The following is a 20,756-nucleotide window of genomic DNA, read 5'->3' on the forward strand; positions in this document are numbered from 1 at the left end:
TGTCCCTGAAGGTAGAAAAATAAAATTGAAATGTTCAGGAGTAAAGGACATGCGGTCTGCATCTTCTCGCAAATGACTCAGGAAAAGAGTATAAGTGTAGAGAAGGGCCTGTGTAACGTGCGTGTCTAACAAACGTCTTTGGCCTCAACTGACAGAAAAATCAGCTGTAGATACAGAGATAGATAGATAGCTCTCTCTGTATATCCATATTCATATACGTTTTCTCTCTCTGACTCTCTCTCAATTCATACGTCACCTTTGATTGGTGGCTTCATCGCAGACTACTTCAGTCAATACATCGGGATCATTTCTAAAGAATTAAAAACATAGATGATCAGACTCCAAGTGACTTCCTAGAGTTACACTTTTGTTTGAAATTCGTTACATGTAGTCTTCAACTGGTAAACTGGTTGAACTCTAAAAAATTATTTGGATATTAGTTATTTGGAAACGAGTATTTCAATCTTCCCTAGACATAGGGCTTCATATAGGTGTAACGAAGATCTTTGGCCTGTCAAAAAGCCTAAAAAAGCCAAATACAAAGACTGAAGTACAGTTCTTTACTACTGAACCTAACTCTCATGTGTAATTGCACTGAGGTTGAATTTAGTTCAAACTTCAACTTCAGTTTCTAGGCACACATCTCTCCAGCCCCTCCTCATTTCCTGATTCTCAAGCCCCTCCACCACATCCTCACTCTTCAAAGAACGCCTATGTCTTTTCCGATCCTCAGATAGGGTTCCAATAACTGCAGGTCTGAGGCAGGGGCTCCCTCCCATATGATGGTGGGTTGGCGTCTGGGATACGGCTTTAGATGGTGGCAGAGCTCTGGAGGGTGAGGAACAGAGCCGAGGACTATCAGCTCCATTCTTTGCTGCTGAGAGCTCCGCCGCTCCCTGTCCACGGCTGCCTTCTCCTCGCTCCAAACAGGATTCTCTCCTCCCCTGGCCCGCTCAGGCAGAGTCTTACACAAAGACATTCTGATCGTTTCCTAAGAGTTTTGGCTACTAGTTTCTAAGGGTCACAAACAAGCTATGAGTAACAAGTCACCCTCTTATGACTCTTTCTTCTTTTTGCCACCTAGAGCCAAAAGGAAAGAAGGTGACCTAGAGACGCTTATAGTCTCTTACGGAAACCTGTTATTCCTATCGAGGCTCCCAATACCTTTCACCTCTCAGATCAGTCAAGTCAACTCACCCCGTCTTGTCACTGGCACCAGATGACATTAAAGACGAATCCACAGCTCTGCCAAAGAGTAAAAAAACACACACACAAAGTCAAGTCAGAGATTTTGGAAGATAATCAGGTTCTTTTTCCTGACAGAATTTGTAAACAACAAGTAAAATCGTGAGGAAACATGACAGGAACCAAAGAGTCTGTTTCAGGGTACAGCATTGGGACCTCTGAAACAGCTTCTGGGCTGTGTGTGTGTGTGTGTGTGTGTGTGTGTGTGTGTCCACTGGAAAGAGAAAGAAGGAAGCAAGGGAGACACAGCTTTCACGATTAAACCTCCTTTCTTCTTCCCTGTTTTGTCTACCATTCATGCACTCTGGAATTAATTTGGGAAAGGTGAGAGAGATCTGAGAGTGTCAGGATGGGGAGGTGGATCCAAGTCATAGCTACTAAAGGGATAAAGAAGAGAAGAGAGAGGACTCAAATTACTAATATCAGAAATAGAAAAGAGAATATCACGATAGATGCCACTGACACTACACAGATGATAAAGGAACACTAGGAACAATGCTATGTGCACAAACTCGATAACCTAGATGAAATGGGCCAATTCCTTCAAAGACACAAAGTGCCAAAACTCACCAAGAAGAAATGGACGCTCTGAGTAGGCCTATGTCTATTCGAGAAGTTGAATCAACAATTAATGACCTCCCCAAACAGAAAGCACCAGGCCACATGGGTTCACTAGTGAATTCTACCAGGCATTTAAAGAAGAAATCATACTGATTCTCCATCATCTCTTTCAGAGCAGAGAAGCAGAGGGAATACTTCCTAACTCATTCTGTGAGGCTACCATTATGATAATACTAAAACTAGACACAAACATTAGAAAAGAAAAACCACAGACCAGTCTCTCTCATGAACATAGATGCAAACCCTCTCAACAAAATGTTAGCAAGTCGAAGCCAACAACGTACACAAAGAATGGTAAACCACAACCAAGTTGATTTATGCCAGGTATGCAAGGCTGGTTCAACTTCCAAAAATCAATTAATGTAACCTAACACATCAACAAATCACAGGATCATATCAATAGATGCAGGAAAAGCATCCGACAAAATCCAACACCCATTCACGATAAAAAAATCTCAGTAAACGGGGAATAGAGGGGATCTTTCTCAACTTGATAAAGAATAGCTACAAAAAACCTACAGCTACTGTCAACTTAATGGTGAGAAACTCAAAGTTTCCCACTAAGATCAGGAACAAAGCAAGGATAACCCCCCACCACCACTCCTTTTCAACATTCTACTAGTAAGTTCTGGCTAGTGCAGAAGACAAGAAAAGGAAATAAAAGGTATACATATTGAGAAGGAAACAATGAAACTGTCCTTGTTCGCAGGTGACAAGATCGTCTGTGTAGAAAATCCAAAAGACTTTGCAAGAAAAACAAAACAAAACAAAAACACAGCCCTCCCCCCGAGACAAACAAGCCACTAGAGCAGGGTTGCAGGACACAAGGTTAACATACAGAAGTCAATCACTCTCCTAGACACCAGCAATGATCAAGCGGAATTTCAAAGCAAAACCACACCACCATTTACATTAGCACCAAAAAAAAAAAAAAAAAAACAAGGAAAGAAAGAAATACTTCGGTATAAATCTAAGAAAATATCCCCAAGAGCTATACAAAGAAAACTACAAAATTCTCACGAATGGAATCAAAGGACTAAACAAGTGGAGAGAGATTCTATGTTGACTGGTAGGAAGACTCAACAGTGTCAAGACGTCAGTGCTTCTCAACTTGATTTATACTCTCAGTGCAACCCTAAGAAGGATCCCAGCAAGTTATTTTGGGATATCAACAAACCGATTCTAAAGGTTATAGGAAGAGGCAAGAGACCCAGCAGGGCCAACATAACATTGAAGAAGAAGAAAGCAGGAAGACTGACACCACCCAACTTCAGGATTTACTATAAGGCGACAGTAATCAAGACAGTATTGGTATTGCTGAAAGAACAGACAGATGGACCAAAGGAACAGAACAGAGAGCCCAGAAATAGACCCCCATCAATACAGTCAACTGATCTTTGACAAGGGAGCACAGGAAATACAATGGAGCAAAGACAGTCTTTTCAACAAACTGTGCAGGAAGAACTGGACTTCCACATGCAAAACAATGAACCTATACGTAGACCTTACACCTTTACAAAAGGGAACTCAAAATGCATTACAGACCTAAATGTAAAATGCAAAACTATGAAACTCCTAGAAGAGGATAACACAGGAGAAAACCTAGATGACCTTTTTATAAAAATGACTTTTTAGATACAACACCAAAATCAAGACCATTAAAGAAATAATTGATAAGCTGGACTTCATTAATATTAAAACCTGCTGCTCTGCAAAAGACAATGTCAAGAGAATGAGAAGACGAGCCACAGACTGGGAGAAAATATTTGCAAAAGCCATATTTGATAAAGGACTCTTATCCCAGATATACAAAGAACTCTTAAAACTCAACAATAAGAAAACAAACCACCTGAGTAAAAAATGGGCCAAACACCTTAAGAGACACATCACCAAAGAGGATATACAGATGGCAAATGAGCATACGAGAAGGTGCTCCTCATCACGTGTCATCCGGGAAATGCAAATCGAAACAACCATGAGATACCACTACACACCTATTAGGATAGTCAAAATCCGGAGCATCGACAACAGAAAATGCCGACAACGACGTGGAGCAAGAGAAACACTCATTCGTTATTGCTGGCAATGCAAACTGGCACAGCCACTCTGGAAGACAGTCGAGCGGTTTCTTAGAAAGCCAAACACACCCTTAACGTACGAGCCAGCGATCGTGCTCCTTGGTATTTACTCGAAGGAGTTGAAAACTTACATCCACACGAAAACCTGCACACAAATGTTGACGGCAGCTTTATTCATCACTGCCAAATACTGGAAGCAACCAAGATGTCCTTCATAGATGAACGGATAAGTAAACTATGGTATATCCAGTCGTGGGTTATTAGTCAGTGCTAAAAAGAAATGAGCTATCAAGCCATGAAAAGAAATGGGAGAACCTTAAATGCAGGTTCCTTAGCGAAAGAAGCCAATTTGAAAAGGCTGCATACTGTATGACTCCAACTATATGACATTCTGGAAAAGGCAAAATTGGCGAGACAGGAAAATAGCCATGGCTGCCAGGAGCTGGCGGGGAGAGGGGTGAATAGGCGGAGCACAAAGGATTTCATCAAGGCCAGCGAAAGCACTCTATCGTCAGGATACTATAATGGCAGATGCACGTCATTAGACGTTTCTGCAAACCCAGAGAACGCGTAACACCAAGAGTGAGTCGTAATGTGAACTATGGACTTCGGGTCATTATGATGTGCCCATGTGGGTTCACCAACTATCATAAACGTTCCACTCTGGTGGGGGACGTTGATAATAGGGGAGGCGACGCATGTGTGGGGGCAGGGGGCAGGCGGGATATGTCTGCATCTTCCTCGTGACTTTGCTGTGAACCTAAAACTGCTCTTAAAAACAAAAGAGGCTTCAAAAATAAAGAAGGGCATAGGAGCCAGCTTTAAGGAACTCCCTCTGACCAAACCTGGGACCATTTGAGCATCAAATAAATAAGCTTAGAAATGGATTGTAACTCACGGAATAGAATAAGAATGTACAAGTTCACAGTAATAATAAACAAATAGGTGAGTAGGAATAGTTCTTCTGTTAACAGCTAACAGAATGTTAGCTATTAAATGCAGACAGAACAATTTAGTTTGAAAGAAATCACTGTTTTGCAACCATCATAGCTGTATGTTATTCACACAGGAATCATCAATGGATGCTAAAACTAGTGCATCAAAGTTTTATGTGGAGCAGGGTATTGAACATTGAGATACTTGGAACATAGACTCAAAGTAGCTTCCCCCAAATTCGTAATTAATTATAAATGGAACAACAGTAACCTGCCAGTGAATAAATCAGGCCCCTCAACCAAGTGACTACTCAACAAGTGGATCAAAGTTAACATCCACCAATAGCGGGATGAACCTGATATACCGCAAACGTGACACAACGTCACTTCTGTGCTATTCCTGCCAAAATGCATACCGTGGTGTAATCACAAGGAAACACCACACAGACCTAAACTGGGGGACATCCTACAAAACAAATGCCCTGTACTCTTTACAAACGTCAATGTCGTGAAAGACCAAGAAAGGCCAAAGAACCATTCCAAATGGAAGGAAGCTAAAGAGACGGGAAGAATAGACTCAAGGTATGAGCCTGGCGTGGATGTGATATCGGATAAAAGTTCTAAAAGTGACATTCTGGGGGCCGATGGCTAAATCCGAACAAGGCCTATAAATTAGATAATAATAGTCTGCTAACGCTTTCCTTTTCCAATTTTGGTAATTGTATTATGGTTATGGAAGTGAGATTTTCTGATTTTGATCACTGTAGCTGTGGTTATGTGTCCCTGAAGGTAGAAAAATAAAATTGAAATGTTCAGGAGTAAAGGACATGCGGTCTGCATCTTCTCGCAAATGACTCAGGAAAAGAGTATAAGTGTAGAGAAGGGCCTGTGTAACGTGCGTGTCTAACAAACGTCTTTGGCCTCAACTGACAGAAAAATCAGCTGTAGATACAGAGATAGATAGATAGCTCTCTCTGTATATCCATATTCATATACGTTTTCTCTCTCTGACTCTCTCTCAATTCATACGTCACCTTTGATTGGTGGCTTCATCGCAGACTACTTCAGTCAATACATCGGGATCATTTCTAAAGAATTAAAAACATAGATGATCAGACTCCAAGTGACTTCCTAGAGTTACACTTTTGTTTGAAATTCGTTACATGTAGTCTTCAACTGGTAAACTGGTTGAACTCTAAAAAATTATTTGGATATTAGTTATTTGGAAACGAGTATTTCAATCTTCCCTAGACATAGGGCTTCATATAGGTGTAACGAAGATCTTTGGCCTGTCAAAAAGCCTAAAAAAGCCAAATACAAAGACTGAAGTACAGTTCTTTACTACTGAACCTAACTCTCATGTGTAATTGCACTGAGGTTGAATTTAGTTCAAACTTCAACTTCAGTTTCTAGGCACACATCTCTCCAGCCCCTCCTCATTTCCTGATTCTCAAGCCCCTCCACCACATCCTCACTCTTCAAAGAACGCCTATGTCTTTTCCGATCCTCAGATAGGGTTCCAATAACTGCAGGTCTGAGGCAGGGGCTCCCTCCCATATGATGGTGGGTTGGCGTCTGGGATACGGCTTTAGATGGTGGCAGAGCTCTGGAGGGTGAGGAACAGAGCCGAGGACTATCAGCTCCATTCTTTGCTGCTGAGAGCTCCGCCGCTCCCTGTCCACGGCTGCCTTCTCCTCGCTCCAAACAGGATTCTCTCCTCCCCTGGCCCGCTCAGGCAGAGTCTTACACTAAGACATTCTGATCGTTTCCTAAGAGTTTTGGCTACTAGTTTCTAAGGGTCACAAACAAGCTATGAGTAACAAGTCACCCTCTTATGACTCTTTCTTCTTTTTGCCACCTAGAGCCAAAAGGAAAGAAGGTGACCTAGAGACGCTTATAGTCTCTTACGGAAACCTGTTATTCCTATCGAGGCTCCCAATACCTTTCACCACTCAGATCAGTCAAGTCAACTCACCCCGTCTTGTCAATGGTGCCAGAGGACATTAAAGACGAATCCACAGCTCTGCCAAAGAGTAAAAAAACACACACAAAGTAAAGTCAGAGTTTCTGGAAGATAATCAGGTTCTTTTTCCTGACAGAATTTGAATACAACAAGTAAAATCATGAAGAAACATGACATGAACCCAAGCGTCTGTTTCAGGGTACAGCATTGGGACCTCTGAAACAGCTTCTGGGCTGTGTGTGTGTGTGTGTGTGTGTGTGTGTGTGTGTCCACTGGAAAAAGAAAGAAGGAAGCAAGGGAGACATAGCTTTCACGATCAAACCTCCTTTCTTCTTCCCCTTTTTGTCTACCATTATAGCAGTCTGGAATCAATGTGGAAACGTGTGAGAGATCTGAGAGTGTAGGGATGGGGCCAAGTCATAGCTCTAAAGGGATACAGGAGAAAAGCAAGAAAACACAGGGACAATTAACATTCCAACACCAAGGGCTAGTCCCTGGTCCCCATTTGGTTGGAAAGAAACAAGGAGGAAGGTCAAGAATGGCCAAATGATGTTTAAAAGCTTTTCTGACCTGAGTGTAGAGCCTGTGTTAACAATGATTTTTTTTTCTTTTTCTCTGAAGTCAGTTCAGAAAACATATCCAGTTATGTTATCCAAATCAGGACTTCTCACTCCCAAACCACTGGCTTGGGTAATTTTTTCTTTATATAACTTTTCTCTCACAGACAAAATAAGACACATGCAAAACGCACTTTGCATCTTTCAACTTCATAAAATCATGGTAATATTCAACATTTCACAAATATTATTGGTTTTTAGATAGCCTGCACTCTTCACCAAATGTCATGCCATAAAAGTCTGTATGTGGCAACAATATAAACCAATATATATTTTAAATTTCAAATACACTTACAGTTTCTCATCAAAGTCATACACCCCGATAATTTCCAGAGAAATCCTAGGTTCCTATCAAGGTGACAAATAATACAGCATGCTGTATCTTCCTCCCAAAACTACACAAGTTGAACGGAAGTGTGGATTCCAAGAAATAACAACAGCAACAGGCCCTGGGAAATGACAGAGGCCTGAAGGCTGTCTCTTAGTTGGTGCATAGCCTGGGATGAGGGGCAGCGGGTGGCAGCCTTAAGGGGCTCAGTGGGAGGGAAAGTCTTAAGTTCTGTTCTTGCCTCTTCCCTGAGTTGCTTAGAGACAATCCCTTCCTTTCTCAGTAGAAACCAGTAGCAACTACCCGGATGTAGTTGTGATAAAATTATGGTAGCATTAGGCTGGTTGATGAAAACAGGGCATGGCTGAAGAGCAATCCTTGGTCCTTCACTCCTCCACCTCCTCCATCTCCAAAGCCCCAGGTGACAACCTAGGCACACTGCCTCCTCAAATGCTGCTTTGCCCAGGAGCTTAAAGGTGACATACTCTGAGAAGAGGAGTTGACTGGTTACAGTGTTTCATGGTTCCTGAGACTCTCTGGCCGCAGGCTCATCAGCTCCCCTCATGTTAATCTTACTAAGAAAAACACACCTTAGACGCAGCCCTGATGGCCTAGTGGTTAAAGTTCGGTGCTCACCACTTCGGTGGCCTGGGTTTGCTTCCCAGTTGAAGAACCACACCACCCATCTGTCAGTTGCCATGCTGTGGCAGTGGCTCACACAGAAGAACTAGAATGACTTACAACTAGGATATATAACCATGTAATGGGGCTTTGGGGATGGGGAAAAAAAAAAAAGAGGAAAATTGGCAACAGATGTTAGCTCAGGGTGACTCTTTCCTTGCCAAAAAAGAAAAAGAAAAACAGACCTAGGTCCTAGCTTTCAACGAAGGTGACTATATAATACCTCACCCAAGCCAGGACACTTTCGAAAGTGTAAAGAATGTGCTATAGTAATTATGTTGAGATAACAGCCACAGACTGAGATTGTCCCGAGCAAACCCTCAGCCTTGCCCTAACAGAAGATGCCAGACAGAGGAGCAAATAGCCACAACGAATGTAAGCTTACAAGTCAAAATAATTGGATACCTAAGGAATATGGCTACTGAAAAAGAAATATAGTCACGCATCACCTACTGACCGGGACACATTCTGAGAAAAATGTGTCATTAAGCGATTTCGTCACTGTGTGACCATCATAGAGGGTACTTACACAAGCCTAGATGGTATAGCCTACTACACATCTAGGCTATGTGGTACTAATCTTATGGGACTACCACCACAGGTGCGGTCTGTCATTGACTGAAACATTGTTATATGTCATATGACTGTACAACAAACTTAACACCGTATACCATCTGAAGCAGAACTATTGGAACATACTGACCAGGATTTTAAAACAGGCATGAGGGGCCGTCCCAGTAGTATAGCGGTTAAGTTCGTGTGCTCTGCTTCGGCAGCCTGGGGGTTCGTGGTTTCAGATCCCAGGCACAGACCAACGCACCGCTTATCAAGCTGTGCTGTGGTGGCGTCCCATATAAAGTAGAGGAAGATGGGCACAGATGTTAATCTTCCTCAGCAAAAAGAGGAAGATTGGCAACAGATGTTAGCTCAATCTTCCTCAGGGGCAATCTTCCTTAGCAAAAAGAGGAAGATTGGCAACAGATGTTAGCTCAGGGTTAATCTTCCTCACTGAAAAAAAAAAAAGGCATGAAATACATTTAAAGATACAGGGAAGAAGTTAGAAACATGCCATGAGAATGAGAAATAAGGAAAAAACCGTAGAGGAAATCTTTTTTTTTTTTTTTTTTGCCAATCCTCCTCCTTCCCTGCCCCCAAAGCCCCAGTAGATAGTTGTATGTCATAGTTGCACATCCTTCTAGTTGCTGTATGTGGGACGCGGCCTCAGCATGGCCAGAGAAGCGGTGCATCGATGCGCGCCCAGGATCCAAACCTGGGCCGCCAGTAGCAGAGCGCGTGCACTTAACCGCTAAGCCACGGGGCCGACCCCCTAGAGGAAATCTTAAGTGTAAAAGTATAATTGTTGAAATAAAGAATTAACTCATGGGATAAATAGCAGTGTGGATACATGTGAAAAGCAAATTAGTTAGAGTTGGACGATCAATTGAGAAGTCTCCCAGAAAATGGTAGAAAAGAAGAAAGTGAGAGAACATACAAAAGAAAAGCCAAGTGATGTGGAGGATAAACATAGACATCTGACATATGGCTTATAGACATCTAAGAATAAATGAAAAAAGAAAATGGAGAAGAGAAAATGTTTTAAAAAATGATAAGGATAAATTTACCAGAATTGAAGAAGTTGCATCACGGAAGTGGTATTTCATTTAACAAACACTTAAACGGTATTTACTAAGTTCCAAGCATTGTCCTGCTGCATCACAAATATTACTTTAATTGGTCCTCATTACAACCCTTGAGGTAGTTAGTATTATTATCCCCATTTTAAGAATGAGGACATTGAAGCATAGACAGGTTAAGTACCTTGCCCAAAGTCAGTATTTAAGTTCCTGAACTGGGATTTGAACAAGCCTGCCCTCTTAACCACTGTGCTTGTCTTTGACTTTATAGGAATGCCTTCATGTCACCTTAAGTCAAATTTTTAGGTACTGTTGCAAAATGCTAACGAAGCAAAAAAAAATTGCAATCTAAATCTACGATCAGCCATTTTCTTGGCTCAAAGTACAAGCAATCATTGGGCAGGTATAAATTGGAGATTTAATGTTCGGTCTTTAGGTTGGCCATAGCTAAATACAACACAGCTCCTCAGCTGTCTGTCTAACTAAAATAATAAAATTTCACATACTCTAAGGTACTGTCTCAAATCTTTAGAACTTTTAGCAGTTATAAATGTGTACATGGCACATGGAAAAGTAAGAGAAATCCAATACCACTAAACCCTTAGAAGAGGCTGATCTCCTATTGACAGGAAAATAGGAATTTCCCTAAATCTCAATAGTAAAAGGTGGAAGTCGCTACAGTATAAACATGCCTTACTCCTAACAATGATAACGCTCTCAATATATAAAACTAAAAGTTAACAGTTATTTGCCTTTTGTCAATCAGGCATCATTTAAAATGTTATCTCAAAGAGATTTTCCTGACCCTCAACCAGAAGGAGCCCCACTCACTCCCTGTCACATGTTTATTTTTCACCATCACTTCTCACTACTGCTTCGTTTTCAGTTACTAATTTGTCTTCAGTCTTTTACACCTCTTCTGCCCCAATGTAGACTTCAAGAGAACGAAGACCTTGTCTTTAATCTATATCATCAGCACCTATATTAATGCCAGGTGCACAGTAGGTGCTCAATATATTCTTGATAAAGGAATTTAAAATTAATTTTCTGATAGATTCACTACAGAGTTCCCTTAAAATATGTGTTGCCCAAGTTATACTTAAAATATTAATTTATTTAAAACTTAGATTACTAATATTTTAGAATTATTTAAGCAGAGGAAACTATATCTGTAGGATTCTCAGATTGGAAATAAGACTAAAAAATGACCCAGAAATGAGTTCAATTAAGTAAATCTTGTTATTCTACAGAAAACCCTAAGTCAGAAAACCATCCAGCACTGCACAATTTTGTCCTCAGATTTGTTTTAATTTCTTCTGTTGATACCGTGGGAGTCAAAGGCTCCAGCTAAGTATAATGAAACCTAGCAGAAGTATAGAACTTGGTCTTCTTGCTCTAACATATAAGTTCTAAATAGTTACCTGAGAATCAACTAGTCGTAAAAGATCGACTCAGGCTCTACTTGAAAACCTCTTCTTGATAAGCAACATAAAAATGTGCTAATCCTTCACAAAAGAGCATGATCACCATCAATAGTAAAGAAAACTTCATACTGTGCTGTCACTCTCAGTCTGCACGTCAGAAGATGTCATACCTTGAACCGAGAATCCACAAAAACCGAATGGGAATAGTCAGCTGCATGAGTAACTGACTACAGATGATCTGTAAATGTACTATGGATGGAACCGAAGTACCGTTCAAATCTTCCCAAGGAACCAGTCGGTCTCCTGGTCTCAGTAGGGAGACTAAAAATAATGCCAAATCATCTGTGCTCTAACTAATGGTAACAGGCAGGTTCTAATGTCATGAAAGGGAGCAGAGCCTACGTGGAGGCAGAGGAAGAACTCCCAAAGCTTTCACGTCGGCCACCATACCATGAGCTCCAACCAGGCTGACAGAGGTTTCCTGGACCACTTGCGAGGTGAAGCCCAACAGGAGGGAAGGGCACAGAATGTCCTGGAGATCACTCAACTGCCTTTATCCTGACTATCCTCATCAACAAACCCTGACTGGGTTTTCTAAGAAGATATTTATTCTGGGAAGAGACTGCCAACCAACTATCATGAGCATTCTGCCCCCTTCCAACTACACATCAGATTAAAATTAATAAACTGGGATTCTAACATGTCGGTAAATATGAGTTAGTGTGCCTGCAAAACGTGAACATGTAAAGCTGTGTAGCAGATGCCCGATATGTAGTGTCTCTCAAATATAACTGGCAAGCCAATCTGTTTCATCAATGAACCAACCTGTGTCTAATCCTCTCTACCGTTACTCAACCACAATAGAGAAATGAATCATGAAACAGCTGTGTTACATTTAATAGAGGAGGCACTTGAACTGAAAGTGGTATTCAAATCTCTCATCTTTCCTTTAAAAAGGCATGAAATTATTTGCTATCATCTCATATGGAAGATTTTACAAGATTTTCAGAGTTTGCATTTAAATGTCTTTAGAAAGAGTCATAAGAATAGTCATACACTAAGTAAGAAAATGAATGCTGAAATTTTAGAACAAGTAGACATTTTAACCTCATAACTTACTTTTTATTAACTGAATCATCTCTCTCCCATTTCAAAAGTATCTAAAAGTAGGTTTTAACATCGTATTAGGTCTTCCTGGTGACGACTGAAATGTTTGGCGATTCCATTTTTCCATCATTTCAATATATCTGGCTTTTAAATGTTTTTTTGCACTGAAAGGTTTTCTTCAATGGGCTTTTGGACATCACATATGCTTAATAAGCATCAAATCTGCAAATGATCTAAAGATAAATGTCACAGGAAATGCTTTCTACAAGACCTGTCTCAATGAACATGCCAGCATTTGTTCTTGTGGCATCCTTGGGTCATATGAAATATATTAGTAAGCCAGCATCTCCCAAGGTGTATATAATGGAACACCAGTTTGAGGAAATATTAATAGGATTTAACAATAATAATAGCACTTGTTACATATAATAATTCATTTAATTTTCACAATAATCCCATGGGGTATATAGTATTATTATCCCCATTTTATAGATGAGAGAAATGGGCTACAGAGACAGTGAGTAACTTGTCCATCGTCACCAGCCTGAAATTGTAGAGCTGAGATCTGAACCCATCTGTTAATGAATCCATGCTCTTAGCCACAACACTCTCCTAACTCTCCAAATGTCCAATAAATTTGAGAAATTATTGATTGCACACATTTTTTTTTTTTGCTGCAGGTCTTGTATGCTACTAAGCATTGTGATTATCTGAGAGAGACCAGAGTATGCAAAGATTCCTGAACTTAGTTGACTACACAAACCTCTTTCTCACAGTGGAAATATGTAAGGAGCACATTTTAGAAACACTGTATTAAATGGTTTTTCTTTATTCTACCCTACAAACCAATTTTGGACTCTGATCAACAGCTCAGAACTCTAAGCACAGATAGATATTACGTCATTCTTGCAGGCTGTGTGGAAAGAAGAGCTAGAATTTGGGTCATCAAACCTCTTGGCCTGGGCTGAGGGTCCAGGAAAGGAGCATTCCCGGTTCTAGATGGGTGTCCTGATGCCCATGAAGCATGGCTCACAGAAGTCCCTTCAGGCCTTAAGAGAAAAGACTACCTCAAAAAGAAAGACCTCTATATGTATCAGTTGCTTTTCAAGAGGAGGACCACCAGGATTGACTGTGCAGAATACCCTAATAAATCACAGCAGGGAAAAATACTTGGATAACCAAAAAGGTAAGAATTTGAGTTTTTGACATAGGTAGCCCATAGAATGATTACTGGATTTTCCAGATGGCTTCTGAGAAGGAGAACTGGCAGATACACAAATTACCCCTGAGATCCAGATGACAGGCCAGGTGCTAAGAATGTTGCTTGGGGCACCAATCTGCAAATGGGGCATGAGACGTCCCTAGATGTTACCTGAACTTCTTTCAGAGAGAGTAGTATATGAAGCCTGAAAGAATACCTTGATAAACTGTTTGGGGACATAGATGTGACTCCTCCATGGGACATGAATAAGCAGGTAGCTAAACTGCCTTCTAAGGAAAGTGGGTTTTCCAAACTGACCTAAACTAACTTGGTCATGCACAATTCTTAGATGCTTTTTCGTAGGAGGAGCCACAGCAGAAAATTGGGGTAGTTGAAGGGGAGCTACACCTTTAAGTCATGCTACCAGGTTATAATGAAAGCAGGTCTCACACCATATCTGCCACACATACAGACATTCATTTAACAAAACATTCAGTAGTAAGCAGGCATAACAATTTGTAAGCTCCTGTAAACTCTCTGTTCTTTTAGGTGCTCCAAACGTCACTTTGCATGAAAGGCTCATTCCCAATAGATTCCCCATGTTCCAGAGGCTGAAAACTTCCTAAACCAATGGCTGGAGACAGAATAAGGATAAAGGTGTCATCCCTAAGGGTATATACACTACAAGCCTCACTCAATAGATTCCTATATCCTGTTGATGCAAGAGTGGGCTGTCTCTAAAATATTTTAGCCAATTCCACAGATCTTGAATATTCCTACAATTCCAACGTCCATCACGCTGATTTGTAAGCCGCTAATCTCACTAATAAAAATTCATTTGTGACTTTCACTGTGGAAATTCACAATGTTTCAGGTGTTGATCAAGACGGGACAACGGAAGCCCTTGTAGTAGCCTTCTCTGCAAAATGGCTTCCTGAGTCCAACACTAGCTCACCACTCCTGGACAGAGCAACCAGCCAACCCTCAGAGGAGAAGCTTAAAGTGACCATGACTGGCACACACATGCTATTACTGGCACAATGCCTAAGATGCGGAATTTTTAAGTAAATTACAGGCATAAAACAAGGTCTTTAAATTGTGAGTTTGACAAATTTCACTTGCATACAGTTCACATTTATTATGAAAGAAGGTACACGTGTATTCCCTATTCCATTAGCCAAGGCTGATAATTATGTTTAAAATTCAGTAAATTTGAGTCTTACCACTTACCTATTACTCCTGCAACAGCTGAACCAGAGACCTAAAACATTCATCTTTAACCTCTGCATAGCATTACCATTGTCTTGTTGTTGAATTTAATCTACAATCAACCTAAGAAAAGGAAAAGCACTCATGAATTTTATATTCAATGTATTTAAAACACATATGACATCCCCAACTTAGAAAGCAAGTCACACCTAGAACTTATTAGGTATGGATCAGCATTCCTAAAGTCGTAAATCCAAAACCTTACGAAATCTATAATGCTGTGCAATTTTATCAATCCTGTGAAATATGCATTCTGTACTCGCTCTCAGTATTTTATTTTACTTCAAGAAATAGAGGAAAATATTTTTTGAATGTTCAGTAAAATTCGAGTTTAGCTCAAGTATAGGACACTTTAAAGATTGTCCACTTGCTACACAGGACCCAGAAAGTGAAACAAAACCCATTTCAAACCAATTTTACATCATCACAGTGATTCATATTTTGACCCTGAAATAATTCTGTAGAATAAATGAAAGGAATAGGAAAGCAAAGAGATGTGCTTCTCAACATTTCACAGAGCAGATTGACGTCATGCAAGAAAACTGGAAGTTACTGGAGAATAGGGCGACATTGCCAAGTACATTGTCAAGTTAATAAGTAGTGACATCATGTCTGCACTGAGCCTGCCAGAAATCGTGCCACAAGCATCTAAACTCTGCGCAAGGAGAGAAAAGTGAAAACCAACAGAAAATACTTTTAAGAAACAGATCCATTTGGGCATAAATGTTCATTTTGAGTTTTGGGCTTGGGGCCAAAAACCACCTGTAAATTCTTGACTTTCAAGGGATACCAGCTCATGCGCAGTGGAAGCAGGAATCCCAAAGCTCCGAGGCCTCCGCCTTCTGTTCCAGAGAGGGGGCCCGGAGAACCAAGGCAGAGCCTGATGACTTGGGGGTCCCCTCCTCCTTGCAAGCCCCAGATCCGCTTACCTGCAGAAAATGCTGCCTTCGTTGAGGCGCTGCGGCTCGGAAGGGGCTGGGGTGGGGGTGGGGGTGGGGGCGACGGGCGGGGGCGGAGGAGTGGGGGAGTGGGGGGGAGTGGGGGGCGGTAGGGCGGTAGGGCAGAGCGGGGTGGAGGGGCAGAGCGGGGCGCAGTGGCGGACGGGTGCAGCGGCGGACGGGCGACGGGGCGGTGGGGTGCAGGACTCAGATATTTGACTCGGGTACAACTTTTCCTAAGTGGGAGAGAACTTAGCTTGAGACCCTGGTAGTAGTTTTCTCTCCTGCTGCCTTTCAGGATAATGCCTTTTCCTTTTTTCATTGTTATTTATTTATTTATTTTTAATTTTTTTATTTTTTAACCTGAGGAAGATTGGCCCTGAGCTAACATCTGTGCCAATCTTCCTCTATTTTGTAAGTGGGATACCACCACAGCATGGCTTGATGAGCGGTGTGTAAGTTCCCAGCTGGGAACTGAACCCACGAACCCTCGGCCAGGGAAGCAGAGACTGGGAACCCAACCACTATGCAACCAGGCTGGCCCCCCATTCTTTTTGATTTTTAATTTCCCAAAACCAAGCCTGTTAAGTCAAATCTTGGCCCAATTCCCAGCCTGCAACGAGGTTACTGCTACTTGGCCCTCCATCCACCTAGTTGTCCCCCATTCCCTGAGGATGAGGGGGCTCTGGGAGGGGAGAGGAATGGGAGTGAATGCTCCCCACAGCTGAGCACAAGGCAAACTTTTCTGTCTATCTGCCCCAAAGACCCCCATCCTACCCCTTCTCTCCACCCCTCTTCCTCCCCTCAGTGCCCCAGCCATCCCTCTAAGAGGTTACACTCTAACTCTCTGAGGATGAGAGGGCAACATAGAGGGCAGAGGGTGGGATGAGATGCCCTTGTCCAGAGACCCCCCCATCCTTAGGTCTTTACCTCGTGCTGGGTACAACCAGTACTGAAATAAGAACCCTGTCGTCATGGCAACTCCAAGCAATAGATTCCTGAGGTTCTGATGAGATCATAGTGGAGGGAGGAATAGAATGAACTTGGTGCAAGACTGCAGGGGCTTAAAAACAGACACACACAGAGTATGATTTCACTCACATGTGGAAGATAGATAAACATGTGGATAAGGACAACAGATTAGTGGTTACCAGAGGGGAAGGGAGTGGGGGGAGGGTGAAAGGGATAAAGGGGCACACGTATATGGTAAGGGATAAAAGCTAGAGTATTGGTGTTGAACATCATGCAGTCTATACAGAAACTGATATATAATAATGTACAACTGAAATTTACACAATCTTATAGGCCAATATGACCTCAATAAAATAATTAAACAAAAACAATAACAGATACACAGACACTGTTCTCCTTAAAGAAGTGGGGGGAGGGAGAGGTACCAAGATCAAAGATCCCCGGATAATAATCTCAGAGTAGACTCTCTTGCCTGTTACTTTTTTTTTTTTGCATCTGATGGAGGGGATGCATCTTACATATTCTGATTCTGAGGAAGGTTACATTAAGCTTTTGCCTTTCCCTGTGGATTGAAGAGGAGGACCAGAGGGCTGAATGTTTTCTAGCTAGTATTAAATTTGACTAAAATAGGCAAGGTTAATACAAGACTCAGGAAAAAAACATTTCGTTTACTCAAGCTATGATTTCACAGGATTAAGAGGAAGCAATGAATTATTAGTTGTAAATCAAAAATACACCCATATTCCTGGTACAGTAAATCTGGAAAGTGGAAACAAATGAAAACAAATATGGAAAGAAAGTTTTAAAAACGTAGATGAAGCATTAGAAATTTCTGTTTGGAAATTATGATATAAAAATTACCACAAAAAGAGGAATAAATAAAGACAGATCAGTTTGACAGTCTGTGTTGGTACATGTTCTGATGTTGAGTAATGGTCACCGTTGAAGACATGGAAAAAAAACATTCCAGTCATATTTTTTTTTCCCCCCCAAAGCCCCAGTGGATAGTTGTGTGTCGTAGCTGCACATCCTTCTAGTTGCTGTATGTGGGACTCGGCCTCAGGATGAACGGAGAAGTGGTGCCTCGATGCGCACCCGGGATCCGAACCCGGGCCACCAGCATCGCAGTGCGCGCACTTAACCACCAAGCCACAGGGCCGGCCCTCCAGTCATATTTATTTAGTACTTCTCTAAAGCAATTTGCAAGATACAAAAATGAATAAATCATGGTCACTGACGACTTAAAGGCCAGATCATTTTGAAATATGCCCTGAGCATTCTGTTTTCTGTGAGAAAGACCCGCCCCAAAGAGAAACTACTTTACCAGAGCCTTACCTGACCTTGGGCAAGGGCAATAAGACAACGCAAGCCCCCTCTAGCCTTCCTGTCTCATATAAGAGGATGAAAAAAAGGCCAAGAAATTCTTCTGAAGGTCACAGCCCTTGTTTCTTTCTATGTCTCTTAATTTTCTGTTGAAAACTGGACTTTCTAAAGAATATAACAACTGGAAATCAGATTTTTCCCGTTCCCCAGGGTTTATTGATGCTGTTTTTTTGTTTGTTTAGTGACTTTTCTGAACTAATTTTGTGAACTCTGTTCTTTGTGCAGTGTGGCCACTAAAGTCAGCTTGGTTAGCACAATGGTCAGCTAATCATTGGACAGAGATTCCCTCAGATGCCTGGAGCCAGTAAGTCTCTCAGTCGTTAAGAAGGGGCTTTGTGTGCATGTTAGAGCGTGCCTTCAACATTTAGCCAAAGAGTTTACAGCTCCACTGTGAACTTCATTTTCTCCTTAAGCATAGCCTCAAGGTTAGCCAGAGGTGAGAGCTTCGGGCCTTTTCACGTCTTTCCTAAGTATGCAAAGTCCTGGACATGTGCACATCCCAAGATGTGCAGGTGTCCTTCTAGATTCCCAGGAATATGTTGCAGCTTTTCAGAGCTCCCTATGGACATCTCATTCCACAGCTTGTTCTTTTAAGCATTTTGATTAGCCTATTGTTTGCCCCAACTGCTATCTACACCTCAGGCAGCCATGATGTTTGACAATTGCGTCTGATTGATTGTTTTCAACAAATGTCCTCAGGGAAAAGGCTGGAGGACTTACAAGTCAGGTCAAATAAAGACAGTCTTTTGTGTGGGGTTTTCCAGGAACCCACTAGATAGGTCAAATAATGACAGTTCTCTGGGAATGGGGCTTTGAATGAGTCCAATCCCCTTTTGTCCCCTTCAGTGGCATCCAGGAGGCTGGTTTTCACCACGATTGCTGGATGTTGGTTTTCAAGGCCACTATGGAGCTGGGGAGGGTGTGACAGGAATAGGGCAAGTTAGAATACCACAGAGCTCCCTGTTCTCACTCAAATGCAGCCTATGTTCTTAAATAAATGCTCCCTAAATTGCTGCAAACCTTTGGTTAATTACCAGAGGTTTGAAAAAGTTGATTCTCATCATTTTTGCCAGTGTTCTTGTTGCTTTTATAAAGGGAAGAATTTTTGGAGGTCTCTACTTTGCCATTTTCACTGATATTACTTTCAGACATACTGTTAAATACATTGCTAAACTCACAAGAAGGTAAGAGGACTACTAAATGTTCACATGTGCACACACACGCGCGCACACACACACTCTCACACTCTAGAGCTGAAACTAAAGCACTAAGCCAACACAGAAACCACAGATGCTCTGGAAGTGTGTCAAAACCAAAAAACTAGAGCCTTGTTGGTTAACATGTGGCTGCCTAAAGTGGTAGACAGGAGGTGGGGCAAACAACAGGTAACCGAAATGCTTAAAAAACACAACTGCGAAATAAGATGTCAAGAGAGGGTTTTGAAAAGCTCTGACATATTCCTGGGAATCTAAGGTTTTGCTGGTTAACCAAGCAATAGGATTTGAACCTGACGTAGTGTGCAGCTGAATCTGAGACCTCCACATAAATCCAGGCACCCAAACTGGATATATCTTTAGTTGAAAAGATAAACTGGGAAAAATCTATATGCTGGCAAAGTGAACCAACAAGCAAATCAGTCTGCGTCTGCTGCCACTGGATTTAAAAACATTAATAATTTTAATAGTCTTCCCTAATGTTTTGTAACCAGCTTTATTCTCATGCCGGGGTTTGAGTTTATGCCACACTCACAGTTCGAGAAACCTCAATCAAGTTAAGTTAAATTGAAACGGTTCCTGATTGGCAGTGACCCCTAGCACCCAGCAGAAACTAAGGCCAATCATCTCAATTCGGGTCCCTCAGGATTCTCAACGTTCAAGTTCAGCCAAATATGAGCTGTTAATGAAATCTAGCAAACATGAGGAATCAAACTACCACAAGCAGGAGGCAACAGAAATTATAAACAGAAGAAAAAGACATGGAAAGACTATAGATATTGAAATTGTAAGAAACTTTATACTCAGGAAGTAGGTTTAAGAGTATGTTTAAAGTGAAAAGATAGAGATCAACCCTGTGTGGAGCAGAAAGAAGGGCCGTTGGCCCACTCTGGAACTTCAAGGTAGATTTTCTGAAGATGATGCCTGAGCTTGGGCTTGAAGGACAATAAATAATTAGCCCGGAGAAAAAAAAGTGGTGAGGAAATTCCAGACAGAAAAAACATAATAAACAAACACATGGAAGGACTGAAGAGCATGAGGATTTCAGGGGAAACTGTAAACGTTTATCTATGACTACAGTAGCAAATGCGGAGCAGAGAGTACCAGAAGCTGCCAAAATAGAGAGCCCTATACACCATATTAAGA

The 20,756-nt window shown here is 41.5% G+C and overlaps 1 long non-coding RNA gene across 1 annotated transcript in view; it reads left to right on the forward strand.

The window, feature by feature from the left end:
* Positions 1-11,185: 11,185 nt before the first annotated feature.
* LOC147916159 (uncharacterized) overlaps positions 11,186-20,756 on the forward strand; it is a 29,695-nt gene continuing 20,124 nt past the window's right edge. The window contains exons 1-2 of the long non-coding RNA XR_015553452.1: positions 11,186-13,819; positions 18,622-18,700. This is a non-coding gene — a long non-coding RNA (uncharacterized LOC147916159). The remainder of the gene's footprint in view (positions 13,820-18,621; positions 18,701-20,756) is intronic.

Source organism: Ceratotherium simum, chromosome 10, assembly GCF_057802395.1.
Source record: "Ceratotherium simum simum isolate JZ-2026a chromosome 10, ASM5780239v1, whole genome shotgun sequence".
NCBI classification, from domain to species: domain Eukaryota; kingdom Metazoa; phylum Chordata; class Mammalia; order Perissodactyla; family Rhinocerotidae; genus Ceratotherium; species Ceratotherium simum.